Here is a 14,872-nt window from a genome sequence, read left to right on the forward strand (position 1 = left end):
TTGTGGTGCTGTCTAAACAAATACTTGCTTTTCTTTCCTCAGTTTTAGGAAACTGGGCATGGAGAAAAACAGGTAAGCTGCTCAGTGTCTAGTGAGCTACAGCTCCATGTCTGGGGATGCACAAAGTCACTCCTAGTAACACCAATGCTGTGGTATCCCCTTCCATCTGGAGAGCTGCTAAAGTTATACATGGGGCAGGATCCAGAACCTTGGGCATAGAACAGTAACTTGTTTTTTTTCATTTGTAAAGTTCAGCAGCAAGAAAACACGTTTGTTCAGTTTGACTGCCCTGACAGGACAGAAGCTTCTCAGTAGAAGCTGTGTGTGTGTAACAGTTTGTTTGGATACATGTCCGGAATAAAGACAAGTGCCAGAAATATTCAAATGCACAAAATATCTTTTATTACAGTGAGAATAATACTAATAGTAATAAACTTAGCAAGAGGAATTAAAACCTAAAAAGGATACAAAATAACTACCTTATCGGGTGGAATTAAAACAAATACTACGAACAGCATTTAATACAGAATTAACTAGTGAAAAGGGATACCAAAAAAGGATCTTAACACAATATTATGAATAACACGATATTGGTTAGTAAAAAGGGAAACTAAAGGAAAAATACTGTAAACATAAAAGGGGAATTAAAGAAACACTAAAAGGATATTAAAAAGTTTGTTCTCTCAGTTGCTTCCTGTCAATAAACTGTGCTTACCCACACAGACAGGCCAGGGCTGCCAGGATCTGCAGCAGCTGGTCGGTGCCCGTGCTTAGCGGGCGTCCCCGTGGAACAACACAGTCTCCATGGCAGGATGAGGATCGCTCACCCCAGCAGTCCTGACACCCCATTTTATCGGCTCTACATTACACCACGTAGGGCCAGTACCCAGTATAAGGTGATGCCTGAGTGGCAGCCAAACCCCGCCTGTTCATCACCTGATAGCAACAGTCTGTGCATGCCCTGCTGTAGGGCAAGGGGCCAGCGACCCCTGCCCACATCATCTTCCTCCCATCATCATCTTTCTCACCCCTATGTATGACCTCTATCACTGTGTTTCAAGGGTAGATGTATCTATCTTGCAATAGGTAGCAAAACCAAGGAAGAACTCAGCTCTGATAATAGGGGATATCAGGCTGACTTGCTAAAAAGCACAATGGACCTTACAATTAGCTTGTGCCATGAAGTTACATTGTACCATACTCTGGCTGGTTTCACATCCTAATATGATTGCGTTCTCACGCATCTATGCTCCATTGATCATCTAATTCAAAAGTACCCCTCTTACAGACATGAAACAGTTTAAAGTCCTGGAGATGTAGAGATTTTTTTCTGCCATCAAATTGGCTGCAGGATTTGGTCCTGTCTTTGTGGAGGATGAATGCCACTGTCCTTTTATGTTTGAGTTAATATTTTATTGCTCAGGCGGACTGTCAGTGGGAGAAGTGGTGGGAAGGATCCTCCACTCAGGGGCTGGAGCTTCAGCTTCTAAAGAAGGCTGTACTTAATCAAAGAGCTGCAACTCAGGATTTCTCCCTGTGTTCCAGAACTTTTCATTTAGCCAGCTGAGAGTGCCCAGGGCACAGCCAGGTTAATGTTTAACTCTTCCAACACTGTCCTCCTCCCAGGATATCCTGTCATCCTGAGAAGAAGGAAGGGAGATGCTGTGCCTATTCCCTAGGGCTGGGCAGGAAGCAAAATCTTCAAAGCCCTGGCCCTTCTGAAGGAGTTGATCTTGTGTTATTCCTCAGTAGTCAGCACTGAAAATTCTGTATCTGAGATACAATGAAAAGGGGAGTTGCTGAGAGGCTTGTCTGGGAGAGAGTGTTTTTTTGGTTTGTTTTTGTGGGGGTCTTTTAGTGCCAAATGAAGGTTGGATCATGAAAATCAGTCTCGTCACAGACAAAAACTGTAAAGGCATTTTCCTTTCTTTCACTTTCTTACCCCTTGCAAATCAGAGACAGTTCCTAGAGGACAGGAGAATAAAATAAACAAAAAAAGAAGTTATTTTTCTACTCTTGAGGCCTGTGTCAGGTCTGTTTTGAATGCATTTGAATCCTGCTGCTTCCAGGCTCTTTTTCAAGTAGCACCAGATAAATACCTGTGAACTGCTGAGATGAGAGTGATCATTCTTACTTCACAAAAGGTTTCTCCTTTTTTTTCCTATCCTGTGTCCCTTTTGTGTTCTGTGCTATGGAGTGACTATATTTTTGTTCTAAGCTAATTCACTGCTGCTGTTTTGGGTACAACTAATGTCAAGTAGCAAAACTGTAACATGCCAGAAACAGGCTACAGTGAGTTGAAGACACAGCTTATGTTTGATGGTGTGTAAATACAGAGTTAGTTGGGTTTATCTGATAGCCTGGCAGAAGGAGAGAGGAGCAGGACAAACTGTTTTCAGTAACTGTGCTGTTCAGACACCTGATAAGATGGAGAGTGCTTTGGAACTACTGATATGCTTTGAATAAGAAAAGAACAATCAGGTCCATTGGCACTGGCTTATCAGGAAGGAAGTAAAATGCCAGCACTTTTACATGAGCAAAAGGAAATGTTTTAGACACTTTGGGCCATTTTTCCATTGACATTAAATAGCAGGATGCTTTTGAGTGTGCTGTGATAAATGGAAGGATTTATTACCTTGACAGAATTACAGGTGAAGGTGTTCAGAGAGCAGTCCTCAGCAACAAGAACAGCTCTTTGGGTAAGTGGCCACATGTATTCATGCTTTTGGTAGAGATTCAGGAATTCTCTCCTTTCTTTCTCCCTGAAGTGCAGTGGCTCACTTACAATGTGCAGTTTTTCAGAGTGTAACATCCTTGTGCATTTTGTAATATCCTGGCAGCATGTTTGATATTGGGTGTGTAACAGGCTGTTCAGAAAATAATGCTGGATCATTGACTGGTGTGTCCTCTGCCTTCAGTCTCTGGGTATTTTCATGTTCCAAAAAGAATATATCTCAGCCTGTGCTGGGAAGGGAAGGTGTGATTCACCATTAACTTACCCCAGCAGGCATGAAACATGCTCAGATGCACTATTATCTTTTCAAAGTTTACTCTTTTTTATTTTTGTACCCTTTCAAAATTTATTTCTAGGTTCTTTCAAGTGCTTACAATTAATTTGGGGATATTCAAATTCAATGAATGATAGTGCACGAACATATTTGATTGATTTTGGATTCTAATTGATTTGTGTCAATGAGATCCCTGGGACACTCTGAAATCAGTGATATGTGATTCGACCAAGGCACCACTGTTCTGTACATTAGGCAGCAGTCAGGAATTTAGGAACTAAATGGTCACAAGCTATAAATGGAGAAAATGTTTAGATTTCAATAGCCCTTTGGCATTTATTCACCCAAATATGTTTCTTGGGAAAGTTAGTTTTCCAAAGGGCAGGTTTTCAGTAATAGAAAGGTCATTGATTTCAGGTTTATTAAATTTTAGCTAAAAACAACAGGCACCATTGGGATGTAAAATAATTTAAGTATTTCCTGCAGGCAACCTTCATGCTTTAGAGCTGTTGCTCAAAGGTTTAATTCTTCTATGAAGATGTCAACTGTAAATATAAAAATGCCTCACTGAAAATGGAATGGTTCAAAGATTCTAACTGAAATAAAAATTCCTGCCTGGGGAAAGCACTATAATCAAAATAAAGTGGTCTTCACTTTTTTTTTCCTGTGGAGGCTGCATTTGAAAAGAGTGCTTCAAGGCAGCAGGGTTGGTAGGGAATGCCAGTTTTTATTTATTTATTTATCTACTCTCCCCCACAGATGATGATAGTCCAGCTTTGGAATCAGCAACACACTTCAGCCACTAATACAAGGCAATATGTGAGCTGCTGCCGCTTCCAAAATGCAGTATCCTGGCATTTCAGTCAACTTTATAATCTGGCTAAAACCCATTTGGCAATCTTAAAATCTAGCTTCTGAAGCAGTTTTATTTCTGAAAGCTTTTGATGTCTTTTTATATCTTTTTAGCATATATTAAATTTCTTGGGAGCAGTGGCCAGGATGTACACTTGATGGATCACTGAGGTGGGGACTCTCTCCCCACCCCCCACTTTTTTCCTCCCCTTTAAATTTAAAAAGAGGTGTGATAATTGTGCATTAGGTAATGCTGGAACATGAATCCTGCAGATGCAGCTGTTTGACAACATTAACGTGGGGGGTTTGTACCATTGTTAGGTAAGTTAGCAGAGATTTTCCAAGCTAAGAAGGACAGCCTGCTGCCAAGCTCTGGTATCTCTCTTAAGAAATCTTTTTCTTCAAGGATGCCCTGAGGGAAATGATGACTGGATGCTTTTCTGAAGGTACAAATAGCCTGTTTTCTCTTCCATTCCATCAGAATGGGACTCCTTGTTCCAGCCTACCTGCTCAGGTTTTTGTGGTGCTGGGTCAGGGTTTTCATGTGTTTTTTCTCCTGGGATAAAGTTGTGTACAGTGAATATTGATTATTCATCCCATGTCTGGGTCACTGTCTACATCCTGAATTTGACCCAGAGCCTGTGTAAATGAGGAATGCATTGAAACAAAGTCAAGGATCCTTCAGTGACTTGTTTTTGTGAGTTCAATCTTCTGAGACCTCTGGTGAGTCTGGCAGGGCAGTGCCTGTGTGCAGAGGGGCAGGGAAACAGAGTCCCAGCCCAGCAGCAGTGCCAGGGAGCAGCAGCATTTGGCCTGTTGAGAGCTGCTCTTTTTCTCCTGCCCCCCTCCCCTTCTGGGCCTCGGTGAGGCCTCAGTGCTCTGGGCCTTGGTCCCTGGGCTGGGCTGGGTCAGTCCTGTGGCCATGGCACTGCTGGCATGAGCTGGGCTCCACTGCACTCTTTCCACCACACAAGGGGCTCCATTTGCTCCGGGCACAGCCTGAAGCCTCAGCTCTTCTTCTCAAGGGCTCTCAAGAAGAAGGCCAAGGAGCAGACTCTCCAGAGGGTCCTTGCCTTGCTGGTTTCTCCCTGGAGTCTGTGTGCTGCCCTCAGGGTCCCACTGTGGGGGCTGAGGGGCTGAGGCTGCTCCAGCTGGTGCTGGTGGTGGCCAGTGCCCCTGGAGATGGCAAATGGGGCCTGAGGAGCCCGGGGCCGATTCTCTGCTGCTGTGCTGGGGAGCGGGGCTGGCCCTGGGGCTGCAGGAGCTGCCTGAGCTGATGATGTGCTGAGCATTGCAGCCCCAGAGGGCCTGTCCCTGAGCTCCATGGCCTCCATGTCCTGCTGCAGGGCCAGACCTGAGTGTGCTGCTCTGCTGGGCTGGGGCAGGGGCAGGGAGATGGGGGGACCAGGGAGGGGCTGGACTGGGCAGTGCCAGGGAGGGAAAACCCCAATGTTGGGCTGAAGGGTGTGAGTGGGCAGGGTGGGGGCTCTGCCCCCTCTGGGGCACCTCTGGAGTCAGAGTTTCCTTTGGCTACACAACTCATCTCAGACGAGATAGTTTTCCAGAATTGGCTTTTCCCCTTCTTTTCTGTTGTTTTCTTTTTTGTTTTTGTTCCTCTGAGGGGAAAAGGGGGAAGGGAAGCACATGTCGATCCCTGCTTTTATCTGTATACAAAAGGGAGCTGGGGTGAGGAGGGAGGGGAGAAACAAAGCGATTTCTCCCTCTATTCTCTCTCTTTTATCCCATTCCCATCTCCCTCGCCACACCCCGGGCGACTGTTTCCCCGCCGCTCCTCCTCGCTCGTCCCGCGGGGCAGCTCTTTCAGCTCCGGGGCGGCGGAGACTCCCCCGGCGCGGCCCTTTGGTTTCCCTCGGTTTATTCTCCGGAGCTGATTCTGTTCCGAGCTCGCCCCCCTCTCTGGCGACCCCCGCCAGGGCCCGTCCCGGGGCGGCTCCTTCAGTGCCCCGGGCGGCGGGGACCCCTCGGGGCGGCTCCCCCAGGGCCCCGCCCGCCGCCGCCGCTCCCCGGGGCCCTCCCCGCTTCCTGCCGGGATCGGACACCGCCGGCGGCCCCGGCCCTGCCGGGCTCCATCAGCCTGAGCAATTGCTGCCAAGGAGGGGCCGGGGGCTTCCTCTTGGCCTTCGTCTCCCTGGCGCTGGGGCTCGGCTTCTACCTGCGCCAGAAGGTGAGGGGGGTCCCAGGGGGTCGTGTGTCCCCCCAGAGCGTCTGTGCCCCCCCGGGGACCCCCCACCCCGCTGTCACCCCCTTTTCTCTCCCCACAGAGCTCCTGAGCCGGCGGCGGCCGCAGCCCCTCCCCGGGGCCTCGGGCCCAGCCTGGACCCCTCCTGTCCCTGTGAGGATTTTGGGGGGTCGTGTGTCCCCCTCTCCCCTGCTGCCACTCCTGATCCCAGGAAAGCTTCCCAGTTCTCCCCAGTCCCGGTTATTGGGGGGCAGTGGGGGAAGGGGCTTGGGGGAATCCCAAGGGGTGGAGCCGAGTTTGGGGGGAGCAGAACAGGCCCCGGGATGGATCGGGAATGGGACCCCCCTGTGTTCCCCCCTGTCAGCCCGCTCTGGGGGGCTCTGGGAGGGAACTAACCCCTCAATAAGGTACCCAGCACACTTTGAAAGGTGCTGGGAACCCCCTAAACCTCCACACAGGCTCTGCAGGACTGCCTAAACATACTCAGAGCCCACCCAGGATCCCACCCAACCCCTTCTCTGGGGGGACTTCTCTGGGCACTGGTGGTGCTGGGAGCCCCCCCGGCTGCGGGCGAGGAGCTCTCGGGTGAGCAGGGGGTGGGAAGGGGGCGGTCAGTGGGAAAAGGGGGGTCAGAGGGGACAGAAGGGGTGGTGGGACCCCAAACTGAGTGGGAGGGGAGTGGGACCCCCCAAAAGTGGAGGGAGGAGGGGCACTGAGGATGCCCTCTGGAGCCCTGTCAGAGCCCTGACACTTCTGGGGTGACTCCAGGAACAGCCTTCACTGGCCCAGGGACATTCATCTCCCCAGCCTCGCACACATCCCCTGCAAAGGGCCCTGTCTCCTCCCTCACCCTCCTCTGCCTTTCTGGCCTGGCCCTTTCATTCCACACCAGCAAAGCAGCCTGGGCACCATCTCACCTGGGCACTCAGAGGGCTTCTGTGAGCAGGAGGGGCAGATTTCTCTGGAAGGTGCATTTGTCCCCTGTCCCATGGCACAGGGCAAAGCTCAGAGGATGAAAACACTCCCAGGCACACACATCCTGGAGAGCTTTTTCAAGACAAAAATAGGGAGAGGAAGAACAAAAGAGGCAAAATTAGAGTGATGAAAGGTGCCCCAAAAATCAGGAGCTCCCTCTGAGCCAGGTTTCCATAACTGAATCACTGGTGGGATATTTACTTTGATAAGTAGCTGAACAAAACTATTCATGTACACAATGAAAGAATCAGCTTAATAGAATATATAAAAGATGTTGTCAATGAAAACAAGTGGAGAAAAATTGTTGAGATTAAAAAAAAATAATAAGAAAATAAAGGTCTGGCAATACTGGCCAGGAAGCCTTCAGCAATTATCAAGAGTCCTGTTCTGCAGAGGTTTCAAGTGTCTCCTAAATTCCACAATCGTGGCTTCAGGCCATGACTTGCCAGAGCAGTCCCAGAGCTGGCCACTGCCCAGAGATGCCCTGGGGCAGCTCCAGTGCCCAAGTGGGACAAGTGGCCCAGGGTGTGTGGGAGCCGTTTGGAGCAGGAGCTGGTGGGCAGGAAGGGCCCATCTGGGGAGGGTCAGGGAATCCCCCCCGCAGCCCTGCTGCCCAGGCTGAGGAGGGTCCTCTCCAGCCCCAGCACACCGGGTGCCCTCGGGGGCTGCGCTGCCGGGGCTGTTCCCGGCACTGACTGGGGAATCTCCCGGGGTGCCCCGCGCGAGGCGGGGGCGGGGCGGAGGGCGGGCAGGGGGCGTGGCCGCGCGCTGATTGGCTGCGGCGGGGGTGTCTCCGCCCGAAGCGCGCGAAGGGCGCCATCTTTGGCGCGTGGAGGATTCGGGGGCGGCGGCCCCGGGAAAAGCTGCGCTGGGTGTGTGAGCTGGGGGGGTCTGCGGGGGGAGCGGGGTCTGGGGATCCCCTCGGGGGCTGCGGGGGGAAAGGCTGGAGGGCTCGGGAGGGCTTAGCAGAGGAGTTCGGGGGTTCCCGAGGAGATTTTGAGGGGTCCCTGAGGGGGGTCGGTGTCCTGAGGGGACTCAAGGGGGGGGAGGTTGAAGGTCCCTGAAGGGGTTTGGGAGGCCCTGAGGGTTTTTTGGTTTCTGAGGAGATTGGGGGGTCCCAAGTGGGCTTGGGGGATGTCTGAGGGGGTTCGGGGGTCCTGGGTGGGTTTTGCGGGGACCTTTGCAGCAGTTTTTGTGGTCTCTAGGGGGTTTATCGGGTTCCAGGCGGCTTTGAGTCTCCCTTAGAGGGACTGCGGGGATCCCTGAATGGGCTTGGGGGGTTCCAGGTGTGTTTTGCGGGTCACTAAAAGGTTTTAGGGAGTCTGCGGGGGGGGATAAGGCCTCTTATGGGAGTTGGGGGGTCCTTGGGGAGGCTTCGATGGGTCTTGGGGTGGATTTCTGAGAGGATTTCAGGGGTTTTGAGGGGATTTTGTGGAGTCCACGACAGCCCAGCAGTGAACGTGGCGGGGAGGGGGGATGTTTTTGGTGTCAGAGGGTCCAGGGGGGGCTCCTGGGGTGAGATGGAGGGTTGGGGACATCAGGGATGGGGTTTGGAGGCAGTGGGGAGGGGTATGGGGACAGTGGAATTGGGGGGAATTATGGCCATGGAGAGGCTCTGGGGACATTGGAGACACCAGGGGGGTCTCAGGGTGTTAAGGGGGGAATTAGGGACACCAAGAACGTCTTGGGACCCCCAGGGGGGTCTCAGGACTCACCTGCTCTTGGTGCTGCCCCTCCTCTTTCCCCCTAGACATCATTAACCCCTCCCAAATGTCTCCCAACCCCCATTTTCCTTTTAAACCTTTCCCCCTACAGATCCCTTTGACCTCCCAAGACCCCTTTTTAACTCCCCTAAATGCACCCAAAGCACCCCAAAACCCCCCAAATTCTAATCCAACCCCCCCCAGATCCCCCCAAATCTCCCCCCCCCCTTCAAATCCTTTCCAACCCCCCAAAGAGGGATCACCCAGCACCCTGGGACAGGAACACAGTGGGCTGTACTGGGGGCACTGGGCTGTACTGGGAGGGCACTGGGGGGGCTCAGGTGTCCCAGGACAATGAGGCCCAGCTCCAGGAGAGATCTGGGGAGCAGTGAGGAGCTACTGGTCTGTACTGGTCTGTACTGGTCTGTCCTGATTTGTACCCCCAATCCCCAAAGCCCCTCCCCAGCTCCTCCAGGACCCTCCCACACCCCAAAGCCCCCCCGGCCCCCCCAGGCCCCTGACTTGGTCCTGCTGCCCCTTGAGCATCTGCAGCTGCTGCAGAACCAGGCATTTCATCAGCAAATGTGCAGGTGACCCCAAGCTGGGGGTGTGTTGATGTGCTGGAAGGCAGGAGGGCTCTGCAGAGGGACCTGGCCCAGCTGGATCCATGGGCTGATTGCAAGGGGATGAGGTTCCAGCAGGCCAAGGGCCGGGTCCTGCCCTTTGGCCACAAGAAGCCCCGTCAGCCCCCCGGGCTGGGGCCAGAGTGTCTGGAGAGCAGGCAGGCAGAAAGGGAGCTGGGAGTGGGGATGGACAGGAAGCTGAAGAGGAGGCAGAGTGTAGCCAGGTGGCCAAGAGGGCCAATGGCTGGTGGCCTGTGGGAGGAAGAGTGTGGCAGCAGGAGCAGGGAAGGGATTGTTGGGCTGGAGTGAGCGCTGGTGAGGCCACCCCTGGAGTGCTGTGTCCAGCTCTGGGCCCTGAGCTGAGGAAGGCCCTGGAGGGGCTGGAGCAGGTGCAGAGAAGAGCAGCGAGGCTGGGGAAGGGAGTGGAGCACAAGTGGTGTGAGGAGAGGCTGAGGGAGCTGGGGGTGTTGAGGCTGGAGAAGAGGAGGCTCAGGGGAGACCTCCTGACTGTCTGCAAGTCCCTGCCAGGAGGTTGGAGCCAGGTGGGGGTGGGGCTGTTCTGCCAGGAAGCAGCAGTAGGACAAGAGGGCTGGGTCTTGAGCTGTGCCAGGAGAGGTTTAGGTTGGATATTGGGAAGCAATTTTTTGCTGAGAGAGTCATCAGGCCTTGGAATGGGCTGGGCAGGGAGGGGTGGAGTCAGCGTCCCTGGAGGTGTTGAAGGTGAGAGTGGATGTGGCCTCAGTGCCATGGTCTGGGAAGCACAGCGGGGTTGGATCAGGGATTGGACTTGATGATCTCGGAGGTCTTTTCCAACGTGGCTGATTCTGTGATTCTCTGATTGCCACTCCTGTGGCAGCACATGCTTGAGGCTCCATCCCCAGGGTGATAGAGATGTCTGTCCATATCTATCTCCAAGGTTAGTGTGTAAATGTGTGGTGTTAGAAAAGCAGGCTAAGTTGTGGGCTGGTTGTAGAAGGAGAAGGAAGCCCAGAGGCCAGTGCAAGCAGGCAGCCCTGAGCTTGCACATCATCTGCACTCTCTGCAGGTTCCTGTCCTTGAGCACAGGCCCTGAGGTGACCTTGATAATAAGTGCAAGGCAGAGGTGCTGCTGAGAAAGGAGAGCCCTGTGGTGGGGAAGACAAGAAACTGTGAGTGCCCTGAGAAGGTGCTGTGTCCATCCCCTGTGTGCCAGGTGAGCTGGGGCTTTGCTGCAGAGCTGCGGGTGCTGATTTGAGTGGCTCCAAGTGCTGAGATGGTGGGCACCCAGGAACACAAACTGTGCCTGGCCACGGAGCCTGCAAGGAGGAGCAGAGACAGCCGTGGCAGTGTGGGGGGCCAGGTTGTCCCTGTGCCTTCCCCTGCAGGCCCTGGCTGTCCCTGCTGGGCCCCTGTCCATCCCCATCAGGTCCCTGCACAATCTCCTCTCCAGAGCTTGACTCACTGCAGACTTTGCAGGGAAATCTGTGCTGGCAGCTGCATCCTGAGCCTAAGGGCAGTTTGTGTCCCTGAGTGCTGATCTATCCTGGGGACCCAAGGGATTCTCTGCCATTCCATCTATGCAGCAGGAGTCACCCTCCTGCCCTTGACTCCCTGCAGAGGAACAAGTGCCATGTCTCTGTTTGGGAGAAGCCAGATGCTGCCCCCAGGCCATCAGAAGTGGTGCTGAAGCCTCTTTCAGCCCAACCCCGGGTGCAGTTTTCTCATCCCCTCACTGAGTTCCCACTCCCCCAGCCGGCACTGACCACCCAGGTCGTTTGGCACCCGTGGTTTGGTGGTTTGGAGAAACAGCCTTGAACTGGCAGGGGGCCAGAGAACCTCCAGTAACAGCCCTGGAAAGTTTTAAATGACACTACATTAATACAGCTTTTGATTAGAATGTAGCAACTCAATCAAGTGCTCATGAAATGACCTCACTTCCATCATCCTCCCAATTAAACACATTTTTTTGGGCTGAATCTGCTTAAATCTCAGTGGTTTGGGTTTTTCTGGACTGAATCTTGGTGTTTTGGAGGTTTTTATGGTCACAGGATGCCCGGTGAGCTCTAGAGATGGACTTGGGCAGGAGGAACCCCCAAGCCAACGTGCTCAGCCCTTGTTTTCCCCCCCATCAGGATTTGTCCTTCCCAAAGCTTGGGCGGATGGAGGAGGAGGCTGCGAGGAAGAGGAAGATGCCTTGGGCCCCCCAGGCAGGTGAGGAGGAAGTCAGTGTCCCTTTGGGCGGGTGTTGTGCTGGCTCTGTCAGCCCAGCATGGCCCCGGCTGCAGGACAACCCCGCTGGCGCCGCCGTCCTGCCGGGGCCGGAGTTGGGGGGATGTCCTTGGCCTTCCCTGTGGGCCGGAGGCAAATCCCCTGCCTGTCCTTCTTGCTTCCTGCCCCAGGCCCCGAGCTGAGGAGGGAGAGCCCGGAGGACAAATCCCCCCGTGAGACCCTGGTGGGAGAGGCCGTTTTGAAGGGCTCCCCGGCGCAGGAAGGCAGCGGGGAGGAAAAGGGCCGGAGATCCCCCCGCAGGAGGGGCTCCAAAGCCAGCCCAGGGTGCTCTGAGGAGGAAAGAGCCAGCCTGTGCCGGGAAGGCGGCCAGAGCTTGAGCAAGAACTTAAAGGTCGTTGTCCCAAGGCAACATCCCACTAGAAAGGAAGCCTTCAGGTGCTTGGAATGTGGGAAGAGTTTCAGGAACAACAGCCACCTGATCCGACACCAGCAGATCCACACAAGGAAGCGGCCCTACACGTGTGCGGAATGTGGGAAGAGCTTCAGAGACAACTCTGATCTCCTCAGCCACCAGCGCATCCACACTGGAGAACGGCCCTACACATGTGAGGAATGTGGGAAGAGCTTCAGTGACAGCTCCAACCTCCGCACCCACCAGCACATCCACACTGGAGAACAGCCCTACACGTGTGGGAAATGTGGGAAGAGCTTCAGGCAGAGCTCCACCCTCCGCTCCCACCAGCGCATCCACACCGGGGAACGGCCCTACACGTGTGGGGAATGTGGGAAGAGGTTTCAGACCAGCTCACATCTCCGCAGGCATGAGCAGACACACACGGATGAGAGGCCCTTCCGCTGTACCGACTGCGGGAAGGGCTTCATCCAGAACTGCAACCTCATCACCCACCGGCGCATCCACACAGGGGAGAGGCCCTACAAGTGTGGGGAGTGTGGGAAGAGCTTTACCCAGAGGTCTCACTTGACCAGACACCAACGGACCCACCGGGGTAATAGAAGCCCTGTGAGTGCCCCAACTGTGGGAAGAGCTTCGGCCGCTGCTTCAACCCCAAATTTACCCCATGATGGGGAGGCAACCCCTGGAGTTCAAGGACTGTCAGTCCATCCCTTTCGACCAGAAATGGCCAGTCCCCTTTCCCAAGGACAGCTTCTTCCAACAGGACCCTTCTTGGGGGGAGTGTGGAGATTCCTGCCTTGGCTGGGGACCCCCCAGGGTCACTGCTGGAGGTTGAGAGCAGAGATCTCCCCACCAGCGTTGGTCTGGGGGAGTTCCATCCATCTCTAATTAAGAATTCTTGCTTTTGTGCCAGCTTGAGTAGAATTGTTTCAACAATTGCTTTAGTGTAGAGCACTGTCCTATCTTATCCTGTACTCCTGGTAGTTTTAGTGTTTGTATTGTACAATAAATAATTCTGATGAAGATCTTTTGTCTGATCATTTGTAACCCTAAATAACTCATTTCTATCAATAGATCTGATTTGCCATCATTAAAACCTGCGGGACAAAAGTGTTTCAGTCACAACTCTCTAATTCCTCTAAATTTAAAATGTTGGCAAGATTCATGGCTGAGATTGGATCCAGCAGCCCCCAGCACCTCACAGGAAGTTGGGATCTCAGGAGAACAACTCCCTTTCCCAAAACCTGGTGCCAAAGACCCCCATGGGACCGCTGAACCCACCAGACCACCCTCCCTTTTCCACCCTTCCCCCTCTTCCTTCCACTTTTCCATGGTCCCCTCAATCCCCAGACCAACCAGCATCCCTTTTGGGGTCCCAATCCCTACTTTTTTCCCCCCTCTTTTACCCCTTCCATATCATCCCCCACTCCCCAGCCCCCTCATGCTCAGTTTGGGGGTGCCACCCTCCCCTCTTCCCACTCTTCTGACCTCTCTTACCCTTTCCCATCATCCCCCAAACCTCGAGCCCCTCCCCCCCCACCTTTGGGAGGTCCCACTCTCCTTTCACTCAGTTTGGGTTTCCAGCACCCCTTTATCCCCTCTGACCCCCCTTTTCCCACTGACCTCCCCCTTCCCACCCCCTGCTCACCCGAGAGCTCCTCTCCCGCAGCCGGGGGGACTCTCAGCACCACCAGTGCCCAGAGAAGTCCCCCCAGAAAAGGGGTTGGGTGGGGTCCTGGGTCGGCTTTGAGTGTGTTTGGGGATCCTTGAGAGGCTGTGCGGATGTTTTGGTGGGGTCCCAGCACCTTTTGGGGTGAGCTGGGTGCTGTATTGAGGGGCAGGTGCCCTCCCAAAGCTCCCCTAGAGCGGGTTGACACGAGGGGACAGTGAGGGGTCCCCATTCCCGATCCATCCCGGGGCCGCTTCTGCCCTTCCCAAACTCGGCTCCTCCCTCCGGGTCACCCCACGCCTCCCCCCCCAACTACCCCCGAATAACCAGGACTGGGGAGAACTGGGAAGCTTTAGTGGGATCACTGGGAGCAGCCGGGCGGAGGCAGAGTGACAGCAGGGGAGGGGGGACACACGACCCCCCCAAAATCCTCACAGGGACAGGAGGGGTCCAGGCTGGGCCCGAGGCCCCGGGGAGGGGCTGCGGCCACCGCCGGCTCAGGAGCTCTGTGGGGAGAGAAAAGGGGGTGACAGCGGGGTGGGGGGTCCCCGGGGGGGCACAGACGCTCTGGGGGGACACACGACCCCCTGGGACCCCCCTCACCTTCTGGCGCAGGTAGAAGCCGAGCCCCAGCGCCAGGGAGACGAAGGCCAAGAGGAAGCCCCCGGCCCCTCCTTGGCAGCAATTGCTCAGGCTGATGGAGCCCGGCAGGGCCGGGGCCGCCGGCGGTGTCCGATCCCGGCAGGAAGCGGGGAGGGCCTGGCGGGGTCTGAGAGAAATAAATCAAGGCAGAGCTCTCTTTCTTTTACCCCCTGGGCAGTGACCATCAAGAGCTGTCCCTGCTTCACAGCAGAAGCTCCACACACTTCAACAAAGTCTGTGGAAGAATCTGCTCTAGGAAAGTTGGCCCTGGACTTTTATGCTTATCCAGTGATGGATCTCCAGTCACACATTCCCAGGCCAGTGAGCAGCTGATCTGTCAAACTCTGCTTCCAAAAGCAGCATGTGTGTTGGAAGGTTGGGGAACCAGGTTGGGTTTGGCACAATTCAACACTAAACCAACCCCTTGGCACCAGCAGTAACTCCCCCCAGAGAGCTTGCAGTGCTTGCATTCTCCCATCAGATTCTTTTCCAGGTAGAACATTCTGCTACAAGGGGTCTGTTACCACCCACCCCAGAAAGGGGGAGGTAACCAGGTTCTTATTAATAAATCCCTTGG

General features: G+C 54.1%; 1 protein-coding gene and 1 pseudogene across 1 annotated transcript in view; one reads left to right on the top strand and one right to left on the bottom strand.

The window, feature by feature from the left end:
- LOC127474812 (zinc finger protein 729-like) overlaps positions 1-14,872 on the top strand; it is a 463,770-nt pseudogene that overhangs the window by 323,936 nt on the left and 124,962 nt on the right.
- LOC127474856 (zinc finger protein 239-like) overlaps positions 1-14,872 on the bottom strand; it is a 218,817-nt gene that overhangs the window by 109,651 nt on the left and 94,294 nt on the right.

This window comes from Manacus candei, unplaced genomic scaffold (assembly GCF_025592945.1).
Source record: "Manacus candei isolate 608988 ecotype Guabito, Panama unplaced genomic scaffold, ASM2559294v1 h1tg000045l, whole genome shotgun sequence".
NCBI lineage: Eukaryota > Metazoa > Chordata > Aves > Passeriformes > Pipridae > Manacus > Manacus candei.